Genomic DNA, 13124 nt, shown 5'->3' on the forward strand with positions numbered 1-13124 from the left:
AACATACCGTAAACGAGCGTTACAGGCACCTGAATTGGGATGTGGATTCTTCCATGTGTAATTGTCTTTCTTCTCCAATCAGAGCTCATTTATGCTCCTTTATAAATTAAAATAAAATCTGACTTTTAACCAACACAACCACCACTACCAATAACATTCACGTGCATCTTTTAGATTGTGTTTGACTTAGAGTAAATGCAACCACTAGCATGGTCTAGCATTAGAACCCACTTTGCCTTCTTAATAGCAAAGCGGGACTCAAAGTTCTTAGATTTTTCAATCATGCTTTTAATGAAAAATGGGGCAGTTTGAACTTGTGACAGAATAATGAGATGGAGACATATCATCAGAATAAAAGCACATCTTGGATTATTTGCCAGCATTTTTTTCAGGTACACATCCCGACCCACTGATAATGGTTCTGTGACCCATCAGTTGAGAACCAAGGCATTAGAGAGCACTGTCTCACATGGTTGCTATCCAACTGATGTTCAATCCTCGTCCGGTTTCGGACGAGTTCTTCTGTTGTAGTTGTCGGTCTGTGCACCTAGGCAATCTAGCATCATCATTTAAAGTGTATATGTTTATTGTTTCCAACCATCATGCACACTCTTCTCCCAAAAAAGTCTTTCTGCTTTGCTTGAATTCCTGGCTACATTTCTCAACAATGACCAATGATTACAGAATACAAGCAGAAGCTTATTTTAACATCCGTATGCATGGGCGTAGCACAGGGGGGAAAAAAGCTACTGATTACCCGGGCCCACAGTAGGGAGGGGCCCTTGAGGAGCCTGCAATGAAAGATGTGTTTTTATCTATTTTTTCTTCGTAATTCGTTTCATTGTTGAATCAAAAGCAACAAAATGAATGGGTCAAAAAAATGAAAGGTGTATCAAATAGAGTAAAATAAATACTGGGTGGCCTGTGCTCCTCCCTTAAAAATATCCAAATGGTATAGTTCATTGCTGCCAAAATAATGCAAGTAAATTCAGTTTAACCATAGTAAAAATATTGCTCATAAATGGGAAAATGATGCTTCAGAAATACATTAAAATGCATATTTATTTGTGTAAAATGATGCAACATTTGTTGCTTGGCTATCCAGTTAAGAGGGGGACTGTGTAATATTCTTTCTGGAGGCCCAAAATCCCTAGCTACGCCCCTGTCCATATGCATAATGAAAGCTGAGCTTAAATGAACCTTCAGATGTATTAGTTGTAAGACATCTAAACTGTGACAGTTGAGGGTGAATGTAGTTACATCTTTACTCATCATATGATATGTTCTTCTTTTTCTCTAGTTCTTCTACTTTACTGTCAAATTTTAACCTTAAAACCTCTATATCTGCTCTTCGCAACTTTGTATTTTAATCTTATTGATTCTTATGCAATATCTCCACCTCTCTTACTTGCTTTTTAGGGCCCCCCTGCCTTTATTGTGTCTTCTTCTTGCTGCTATGTCGGTTTACCAGACTATTATCATTATCATGATTATCATTAATATCTTTTACTGTCTAGAATTTTAATTTTCTTATGCTGACTTATTAATCTCTACACATTTTAATTGTTTTAATTCTCATTCTTACCATTTTTAGTTATATTCCTTTCCGTCTCTTCCTAATGTTTTAAATGCTTTTACATTTCTGGTCCTTAGGTCTCTTTCATGTAGTTGGTTCCTGTGTTGCCTGGATTGGTCTCGGTCATTCTGGGTTTTTATTTTTTATTTTTATTCGTGGTCTTCATTTTTATGACAGAATCTTTTCATATCTGGGTTTTTATGATGTCTCTATAAGCTGACACCATTTTATCTTTAAAATGTTCTGCTAGTTTTTATGATGCTGGAGTTACATTGCTGGCTGAGTTTTTCATGGGTTCTTCTGTTGTTGGGGTTTTCTCTTTCTTGTGATGCTTTTGCTGTTGTGTTTTGCTTTGTAACTGTGATTCTGCTTGTTGTCAGAGCACTTTGTAAACCTCTGTTTTTAAAGGTGCTATACAAATAAAGTTTATTATTATTATATTATGTGCTACTGGGCTAATTAGTGATTACAGTATCTGTTTAAACTCACTTTACCTCTCTTTCTCATTAGCCTGTCATGCTCCTGTTATGATCCAGCCACATTCGACTGCTGCCAGCGACACAGAGATCAACCAGCCCACAACCACCAGCCACCCTGGGCCAGAACCTCAATCCTGACCCCTCATGACCTGACCATACCTCTGGATTACACCTGTAAGGTGGGCACTCTGGAGGCTCTTATTCTCTCTCCATGGAGCTCAATGAATTGAGGGGAATTCCTGGAGATAAATTTAGAAAATCTGTTTAAAAGCCATCCTCTCTTCTCCAAGCTTGCCATGTACTTTAGCCTCGCCTCGCCTCGGCTGGATGTGATTTTTCAACAGTTCGCATGGCAGCGTGCCCATACTGACCTCATTAATCTGTTCCTGTCATCCATTACAAACAACGGGGATGTGACACTTGGCAGGATGATGGCAAAAAGAAAAGATATGAGGGCGAAAGACATCAAGGAAAGCTTGTCCTCTGTTTAAACCCGATCCAGATGAGGACTGGAACTGTTTCTTCTTTCTGCTTGTCACCAACAGGAGCATTTTTTCTTTTTTATGTTTATCCCTCAAAAAAGAAGAAAAACTAACAACCAGAGAGTGGAATTGGATTACGAAAGTAAGAAAAGACGCCAGCAGCACGACTACCTGAGTGTTGTGGACCTTTTTTCCTCCGCTCCCTCCTTCTCAGTGTCTGCTAAACATCAACCCATAGACTTTACATGAGCTCTTGCTGCCAAGTCATTTGGAGAAGAATAATCTGAGAAATAGCCTTTCATGGAGGACAAACTGTAGCGTCTCTTAGCATTTAAACTTGGACAACACTACATTTAATACGGACACTAATGCAAAGAAGAGCGAGCAAAGATGTGGCATATGCAGCAGTAGTGACTTCTTACACAAACATTGTGACTTTCAATGTCTGAGCCAAAACCCAGAGCTGTAAAGTCGAGGCTAACCCCCCCTGCATGCATTTTTTCCCCAGTAGCATGCCCCCTTCTGTACAGCACTGCAATTACACTACAACGTGTGATAGACCTAAACCTGCCTCACATAACCTCAGTGACCAAGCAGACTCTGGTTACACACATTAACAGTATATACAGACAGATTAAACCAGCCCATATGTCATGTGCCACCCTTTGCTAAAGAAATACCCCCTCGATTATCTGTTGACTGAAAGTGAGCAACAGAAGCATTTAAGTGTTTACTAGAATATATTTTAATTAAATCACATTTTGTTGGTCTAAATTATTTGAGTTTCCTTCTTGTGTTGCAGTCAGTGTTTCAGTTAGACCAAAGGCAACAGCTGTATGTAGCCAGCCAACTTATAATCGCTCTAATCGAGGCGTAAAGCCTCTAAAAATCCATTTTCTTGATCTGAAAGTCACACTTATATCATTGAAGTTTTTCATAAAATATGCATGGAGTGCTTAAGGATTTATCTATTTGATGTCTGGTCCTAGAAAAAAAGCTTCATGCCAGTCCCTTTGTTAGGGCCTGTGTCCACTGGAGAAAGGTCTGGCTGAAGACCGTACATCTGTGATCACCACTCTCACAGACCATTCATCTGAGACTCTATATCACAGAAAGGAAGTCTTTTAGATTTTTTATTTTTTTATAATTCAACATTATTCAGTTCTGGCAGTTACATTCATGACAAAGACGTAGAAGACGTACCTGCACCACTTACACAGCTGCTTTGTGGGCTTAACTTTATCTATGTTAGCTGTGTTAGCTATATAGCACCTTTATCTAAAGTTATCTTTAGCAACCTTGAGCTTTAGCAAGTGTAGCTAATATGATATGCATATGATGTAGATATGTAGCTTTCATAGCTGCTTTGTGAGTTTAGCCTTAGCTATGTTGGCTGTGTAGCCATGTTAGCTACGGAGCTCCTTTATCTGTAGTTAAGTTATCTTTAGGAAGCTTGAGCTTTAGCAAATGTAGCTGAAGTTAACTTAGTTATGCAGATAACGTAGATATGTAGCTTACATAGCTCCTTTGTGAGCTTTACTTTAGCTATGTTGGCTATGTAGTTGGCTGTGTAGCTATGTACCTGCATAACCTACACAGCTGCTCTCTGGGCTTAGCTTTAGCTACGTTATCTATGTTAGCTGTGTTAGCTGTAGAGCACCTTTATCTAAAGTTATCTTTAACAACCTTGAGCTTTAGCAAGTGTAGCTAATATGATATGCAGATGATGTAGATATGTAGCTTACATAGCTGCTTTGTGAGTTTAGCTTTAGCTATGTTGGCTGTGTAGCCATGTTAGCCATAGAGCACCTTTATCTATAGCTAAGTTAGCCTTAGCAACCTTTGGCTTTAGAAAATGTAGTTTAAGTTAACTCAGTTATACAGATAGCTTTCATAGCTGCTTTGTGAGTTAGGCCTTTGGTGCATCAGCTACATTTGCTATGTAGCATTGTTATCTACTTAGCTTTGCAGACAATGAAGCTATGTAAGCTACACTTGCTGCATTAGAATGTTTTCATGGAGGATGAGCTTTTATTTCTGTAAGCAGACTGTTTGCTCTTCTAAAAAGACTTGAAAATGGGCTTTTCAGATCACTTTTTTTTTTACTTTTAATTTTTACTGTTACCTTTTCTCATACCCTGACCCTAAATAGAAGTGTAATCCGAGTTTATTTATTTAGTTATTTTGAAAGTTTAATCATGTATTTCCATCCTGAGATGTATGCCGTCTCAGATGAACTGTCTGTGAGAGTGGCCTTTAGAGATGGATGGTCTGCAGACAGACTGTCTTGGTCCATTTGGCTGTTTTTGCTGCAATGCGCATTTTCAACAAAACACAAATGCCTAGTTTTTTTCGGACTAAGCTCAGGGTGCTCTCAGTTGAAAGATGATTTTTGAACTGTTTTTTTACAGCACTGCAGTCATCAATGTTTCTTTTCTCACTGAATGATTACAGTCAAGAAAGGATGGGACTGATGTTATCAGTTTTATAAACAACAATGGCAGCAGAGAGGCTAAGGCCTTGTACACATTAGCCCCATATTCCCACTTGCTCCATCTGCTTTTTCTCCGATGGGGAGTGTGCCCTCATCCATTGGGTGCAGCAGAGCAGCTGTAGATGCAAGATCACAAGAATACTAAAAGTTCATGGAGGCAAAGTATGTACACAGCAAATTCAAAATCAGTGTGATTTTTTTTTGCATTGCGTTCCCAGCTAAGCTTGACTTGCCTTTACAAGGAGTGAATTTCCAGGTCTAGAGCTGCAGCTAATGCCAGGACAGGAATTCTTTACATTTTCTTGTCATTTTTTTCCTTGAACAAATGAAAATACTAAGCATATAGTGCTCTTTTAAACACAGATACAACTGATGGAAGCAGAAGTCAACAATTAGCCACTGGTGAGAAGCACTCTTGATTTGAGGTGACTGGCACCCCAGATCTAAAAGCACCATCAATGGTCACAGGCTCTTATTCTGCTGTCATATTTCTAATTTTTTGCATCTCGGTGGCTTGTGTGTCCTTTTCTAAATGTAAAGTTTGTTCACTTTCAGCCCTCAAAAATGGCTCCTACCACGCAGTTAACCTCTACTGAAAATTTCAGGCACTTTCATTTTAGCTTAATTCATTAAATCTGTCTCTTTTCATCTTAAATGTCCTTCTCTTTCTTGAGTTCTAGTTATTTGAAAAAAAAAAATAAAAAATACAAGCTTTGTGATGTGATGGTGACAGTGACGTGCCTTGAAAAATTACTGCAGCAGTGGCAGAGCAGCAAACTCATGATGCAACTATTTAAAGTCTCAAGATATGTGAAAGAGTATTTGTGGATGTTTTGTTTGACTTATGAAAAATAATTTCATGCAGATTCATGACCATGACTGGTGAGCAGGAGCTTCATTCTTAAAAAGTTTTACTCTTCACTTTTACTTGGTGGAAACGTTCATTGTTTGCGAGGTTTCTTTTGTTTTCTGATCATGCTTTCCCAATGTGCGAATCTTAGTGAATCTAGATCAAGGTTTTTGGTCTCACAGAACCTCATAGTAACCACCAGGGGTCTTGTTTGATGATTTATTAAGAGGTTCATACACTTTGGTCTAAATCAAAACACACATTTTGCTTTTTATAACTCCCTCTTTCCTTTCACTGAAGGTTATAACACTTGTGTTTGACATTATTGTGTTGACTCTAGGTCAAGTTAAAGAGCACTGACCTAACAAAGCAGAGCTGTTCATGGTCAGTGTTGAGCTGAAAGGGCATAACTTCTTTTAATTGGTCAAGCTGAGGCTTTGAATGCACTGTTGAAAACCAAGTATACATTTCCTTACGGCTTACATAACTCTCTAATGCCTGGAGATGTAATGCGGACAAACATTTACATGATCCTTTTTTTTTTTTACATACAAAATATTCATAACCCTGCACAGTTAAAGTAACTAAACCTGAGTTTCAGCTGAGGTGCATCCATGCTGGAATTTTATTCACTCCTTCATGCCATCACCATCAGACACAGTTTCCAAAAGAGACACAATCTCTTTTGGAGATTTGACTATTTGCCATAATTCCATAACCATCAAAGGTAGCTTCACAACAAGCTACCTGAGTGTGAAACGATGGTATGTCCTCCTGCAGAACAAGAACCAATGTTTTTACACTACAGCACCTGTTCTAGTGGCATTACTTGTCTTATAGGGCTGTTAGGATGCTGTTTGCATGCATGATGGCTCTTGCAGGTTGCAGACTCCTGCATGTCTCTAGGTGTTTTGCCTTTATCGGATGGTACAGCTGAAGGGACACGGGAAACATGGGGGGAGAGAGTGGGAGAAGACATGCACAAGACCAGGAATCGGCCCTGTGACCAGTGTGTTGAGGACTATAGCCTCAGCATTTGGGCGCCCGCTCTACCAACTGAGCCATCACCCTGTCAGCTCTCTTAATAACTTAGTAGGCTGCTTGCCGTGCCGTTATTTAAAGGGGAAGTTTAAGGGGGTTAAGCCTTTACAAGAGGGTCTTTTTTACATTAAAATGGATCATTCATTGTGTTTGGGGTCTTCAACCCCAATAAGGAAGTTACAAAACGGCTATTGGGGATTTAAATAGCAGATTTTACTCCCGGAAACCAGAGCTGCTGAAAAAGTGCACTTTTAATGGTGTTGTCAAGATCCATAACTGTATAGCATCCCGAGTAGTGACTTGAAAAGATGAGAACCATTGCTGTAGAAGACAAAAGCTCACATTTATTTAACCTTAGAGTGTCAATGCAACATCTTTGACTAGCATGGCCCGCAGTTACCCAAGGACTCTTGATGTCACCTGTTAATTGTAAAAGTCTTTTATGAGACAGAGGCTTTAAATTGGGAAAAGATGGTACGCTTGCAGAAGACACAAGCTTGTAAGTTATCTTTATTTTGAGAAAATCATGCTTTATATGCAGTTTTTGTGGATAAGAACTACACTACCCACAATCGTAGAGTGTCACATACATGTCTTATTGGTGGAGCCCACTGTAACCTGTGGATTTCAATTATCGGCTGTTGTTTGGCACCACATTTGTAACCTGCCTCCAGATCAGCCAATAGAAAAATTCAGTTGCAGTAGCGAGTTTCAACCTGTAGAGGGCAGTCACTATGCATATTTTCTAACATGTAATGTAGAATTTGAATACTTTGCGCTCAAATATTGATGAACAGAGCTTCTAAATAGGCATATATGTTTATTTTCAGCTAAAAAAGGAGGCTTGGGGTTTAGTCACTCTTTAAACATTGTCATGATTTATATAGCTTTATGTTTTTGTAATCTGTGTCTGCTTGAAGAACTTTCTGCAAACGTTATGGTCATCATTTTAGTCCAACAAAAGCCCAGCCCATCATTTCTAGTGTTTATAAGGACATTTATTATCTGATTTCTGTTCATATCTTCTTAAAATACAACACTTAATTGTGAAAGTGACAAGGCCATGAAGCACTCAAAGAAGATAGGTTATTTATTATTTTTTTTAACTGTAAATAATTAATAACAGCTAAATAACATCTTAATTGTTTTATGGACATGTTTTATGCATTTATTTCTGTTTTAACAGTGCTTGTTAATTTTTATTTTTCTAATTTGTTACATATAAATACTGATTATTACATTGAATATTTTTAGACATTGTTAATTTGGGTTTTAAAAGATTAGCTCCAACTCTAAATCCATGCATTTGTCCATGCTAACCTTTTAGCACAGTTTATTGATAGAAACGACTTGCTAATTTATGCTAAAAACACTTAGCTCATACTTTGGAGGACAGGTGGGTTATTCATTTTATGTTGGCTCTCCCTGTACTCATGCAAACAGTGAAACAATCCACCAAAATTGGTTGGGGAGTTTAAGTTTTTGAAAGATCAGAGCTCATTTAATGATGTCAATGAAGATGAGTTTTTTATTGCAGGGTGGTTTGTCGCTTACTGTCGTGGTTCTGTGGACGATATGTAAATGAGTTATAATGAAATACAACCAAATAAAAAAGGGGGATTTTATAGCATTTTGTCTGTTTTTTGTTGTTGCAGTTTTGTAAACAACACTCTTGAGCGTGAATATTAAAGCATTTTTATGCTTTCAATATAAAAAAACAAAAATTTGTAACTTTTGCACCTTAAAATAGTGGTTTCAGAGATTCAATAGTATAGGTTCTTTGTAGGTGATGTCATTCAGCAGTAGTCATGTCATCTGAAGATGAGGGGGAAGCTGTTATTTCTGCATAAACAAATGCTACCAAAGGGGCCATGTTTTGAGCTGTTTACAACTATGCCATGTTCAACATGTGAAAACAAAATCTTTCAAATTCTCTAGTTACTTCTGTTTCCTGGAAGTAATGAAGAATTCAGGCAACAACAAAGTTCAGAAATAACTTACAGAGAAATGGCACCAGGCAGAAATCAAGAAAACCTGGATGAGCATTGTTGCACCTTATTCATGTACACTCCGTTTCCACAAAGCAGTCCGGTTTGGTTCAGTACAGTTTCACCATGGATTAGCACATCAAACCTTGATCCTGCCCATGTTTCCTCAGCTGATATCCACCCAGTCTCGCTCGTTGTGACGGGATATCCATCTTTTTTACGAGATCCTGGATCATTTGGTTCAGCTCAGTGGAGCTGGTTGTTTAGCTCCCAAACGGCTCTCCAGTTTGTCTTTTTAAATGTGGATTAAATAACGACAAAGGATGGAGGAAAAGAAACTGGCACTCAAACAGAAGCTATCTACTGTGGCTCACATTAAAGAGCCATTTCATAAAATAGACATTATTTCTGGGTTGCTTACCCCTCAAGGTTTATTCAGTTGATAGTGTATTAATTATATGCATGTTTGTGAAAAATGAGGATTTCTCTATATGTTAAAGATGCTCAGCTAGCTCCTTAGCTCAGGACAAGACTCCTCTAGACGCTAGGAGGTCTGCAGGTGTGAGTCATTTGTTATATTGATCAATTGAATTGTTGAAAAAAAATTACTTTTTAGTAAAGTGGGGTGATCATACTCAATTTATGTACAATTTTCTGATGAAATTGCAGCGTACAGGTCCATTTAGAGCTGTAAAGTACTAACATTCCTGATGGCTGTCCCCCTACCTTCTACCCCCATTAGGCATTCGGGATCATGTAATTGCAAACAACCTATAACTTTCAATGGGGATAATGTGTTTCCCCATTCATCAGAGTGCCTCAGTCACATGCTTTCAGTACTGTGTAACCAGGGCAGCATGCTGCAGTTCTTTCAAAGGAAGTATGACTTTACAGCAGTTGTTCACACACCAGCCTTTAGCTAAAAGAAGCCAGTTAACCTGTCTCAGGCTTTTTGATACCATAGTTGAGTTATCTGGTTGTTTTCCCCAAGACCACAATTATTTATATCTCGAGATAACAAAGCTGATTTTTCCCAGATAAGTGTTATTCTTGATATCTAAAGATGACTAAAATGTGCTTGTTTTCACAGGAAAAACAATAACTGGCATCCTGAGATAATGAGATAAATAAGTTGGGATCTTACACTAACGATTAAAATTTACTTGTCAAAAAAAGTAAAATAAATGTATGAGTACATGACCTCTTATGGCTTCTATAGAATTGGTATTTTTAGTCAGGGTTAATTTTATAAAGTGGATAAATTCACACTGGGTAAAGCAGTGATGAAATATAAGTCCATCTGAGTCAAAAAACTAGTGTGTTTATATGATGTGCCTCATTGACATGCTTTTTAGCAATTTTTTGTCAAAAGTTGAGTTCTGTGGCACAGAACATAAGGGTATTTTTAGGTTTCATGCACAGAAAACAGTGTAAGATATAGTGTTTTGTGCATGGCCATTTTCAAATTGAATAATAATGAAGTGTCATTTTTTGTCGGCCTTAAATTCAGTATCGACCTGAAAGTGTAGCATGAAGCAGGCTGTGGGGACGCTTGTACTGGATATCTGCTGGTAAGTTTAGCTCACTCTGCAGCAGCCCTCCCCTCCCTTAATCTATAAAAAGCCCGGTAATCCCATTAATAGCTTAGTCAACTTAGTCGGCTCCATTCTGTTGATTAGGAAATAGCGTGCATGTTTGGTCACCAGGAACTGACCTTGCTGCCGTCTACTCGCTTATCTAGAGACAGACTAAAGTCAAAGGGCAGGGACAAGAGGTGAAAGTGTCTGAGTCAGAGCACAGAGCCGGTAAAAGAGATAAATCAGTGTTTAATTTAGAATTGGTTTACTCTGATAGCATGAATGCAATTCACTACAGCTACATACAGCAAATTGTGTAATTTATCAGTTTTCTTACTACAACATTTGTCCATGAAACTGTCTTCAATCCAGAGATATTTTTTGTCAAACTAATGTTCATTATTCTGCCCTAAATCCTGATTGTATTCGACATGGACGTATTCTTGATGATGACACACATTGACCTTTTAAAGAGGCATTTTGAAGCCAAACTATGGAGGTCACTGTTTGGTTAATAGATTAATGGGTTTATAGTATGTGCATTGATTATTCAGCCCAATTGCCTTTGTTTTTCTTTAGAGCAAAAGCAGATTTTGAGAAACTTTTGTGGAACACTGCCAAGGTCAAGCAGCATCTCTTTTGTCCAGGCCCTTTAAACCCTGGCACTACGCCAACAGACTGCCAGTGGTTCTTGGGCCCTTGGGGCATCCTCAGTATGATCAGAAGCTTACCCTGGATTGTGCCAGAGGCTGTGCTTACTCGCCATATCTGCCCCTTACTCTGTCCTTAAGGTGTGTGGACTGTTATTTTTCAACAGATTATTTTCCCATGCCCCTGATGATATACAAAGAAATCCAGAGACATGTCAGCAACGATCAAGAGAAATGGGAGGAACCTGAGCTAAATTTCTTCTTTTTTTTTTTTTTTTTGCAAAGAGTCTGAATACTTATCTTTACGTGATATGTGAGGTTTTTATTTGTTTAAACATGTGCAAAATATGTTTTTACTTTTTCATGATGAGGTATTGAATGTAGATAAATGAGATTTTTTTTTTCTGTAGCATCTGCAATATAAAACTGAAAAGAGTAAGGGAGGGCTCAATACTTTCTGAATCCACTGTATATAAATATAATTTATACAGATATTTCTTATAAAGAAAAAGAATAAACTCTTTTTGCTCCTTTAAATCATTTTACAGCCTTGGTTGAGGTAAGTAAAGCTTTTTATAGGATTTTATAATGGTGATATCTACAGGTCAGATCAGGGTCATTGCCACTTACTGGGATCATGGAAGTATTTAGGTCATTAATCCATAGTTTCTGGTTAAAACAAAAAACAGACTAATAACTATTAAAACTACTATTTTAAGGTAAATGTATTTTTGAGGTAATACTCTCAGTTAAATGTTTGCTAAATCTGTACTGTTAGAGTGTTTCTTTGTTTTCCTAAATGTTATGAGCTGTCAGGATTAAAGGAGCTAGTTTGTAGACAAAGTATGAGAAAATCCAGTATCTATAGTTTTTTTAATGGGTTTTTTTTATTGTGGAATAAAAAGAAGACAAACACTCACACATCACTTCGACTCAACAGAGTTAAAAGAAGTGCTCCTTGTGGTCCTGAAACAGCAGATGGCGTGCTTGCTCCATAAAAATGTACTCCGTGTGCCTTTTATATTTTATATCAGGCTCTAGTTACTGACAGGCTCTCTTTTTCTTTTTTTTTTAAGTTTTATTTGGCCTCATCTGACATGATAACTGGGTCACAAATACATTTTGAGAGTAGCAGTTGGTACTAGACTTGTAAAAGTAAATATAAACATCATGAATCATATTTCTGTCATGTTTCTGCTGACAATATTTACAAATTACATTTCAAATATGGCAGTAAAGGTGTTCTCTTAACCACAAGAGCTTATAGTATATTCATTGAAATAATAATAATTATAATGATAAATGATATTTCAATATAAAATAACCATTGGATATGTATTCTCACACAAATAAATGTAACCATGAAATCTGTGTTATCAAGCACTAATTTAAACCAAAACTTAGATAATACAAAAAAAAAGGATTCTCGGTTGATACTTTTGCTAAATCAAAGCTAACAAGAGATTGTTTACCAGAGCAATGCTAACAGCTTTGCATAATGCTGTAGTCTTGGATGTAAACTGTTAATAAATATCCCCTATCTATAACGATTTAATGATAATAAGACAAAAGATAATAGCATTAAACAAATTAGCAGAATTGTGAAAATGCTGAAACCTAATCATCGGATAGTCTATGCTATCAAGGACCTGTTGGGCATTGCCTAGCTAACTAGCAAGAAAATGCTAACCGTTGCTGAATTTCAATTCTTCATAATTGAAAAAAAAATTCTTGTTGAAAGGTAACTTTTGCTTGTTGCTAATCCTTATCATGAAAATTGATAATACACCATAAAACGGATTTAGACCTGTGTTTTCAAACGGTTAATGGTAGAAGGTTTGGCTAGCGAGTTCACGGCTAGCGGTCAAAGTTAACCGTCTTCGAAAGTAAATTCATCATATTGAGAAATCCTCCCCTTGTTTCTGTTACAAGTATTGTTGGGACAAGGTAAGTATTGTGCAGAAATAAGCTAATACTTTAACCAAAC

The 13124-nt window shown here is 37.4% G+C and overlaps 1 protein-coding gene across 2 annotated transcripts in view; it reads left to right on the forward strand.

Annotated features, from left to right (window-relative positions):
- dnajc5ga (DnaJ (Hsp40) homolog, subfamily C, member 5 gamma a) overlaps positions 1–8535 on the forward strand; it is a 31432-nt gene extending 22897 nt beyond the window's left edge. For both annotated transcript variants that reach the window (XM_041805334.1, XM_041805335.1), the window contains one exon: positions 2087–8535. The gene's annotated coding sequence lies outside the window, so the exon portion shown is untranslated. The remainder of the gene's footprint in view (positions 1–2086) is intronic.
- The last annotated feature ends 4589 nt before the right edge of the window (positions 8536–13124 follow it).

Source organism: Cheilinus undulatus, linkage group 14 (genome assembly GCF_018320785.1).
Source record: "Cheilinus undulatus linkage group 14, ASM1832078v1, whole genome shotgun sequence".
Taxonomy (NCBI): domain Eukaryota; kingdom Metazoa; phylum Chordata; class Actinopteri; order Labriformes; family Labridae; genus Cheilinus; species Cheilinus undulatus.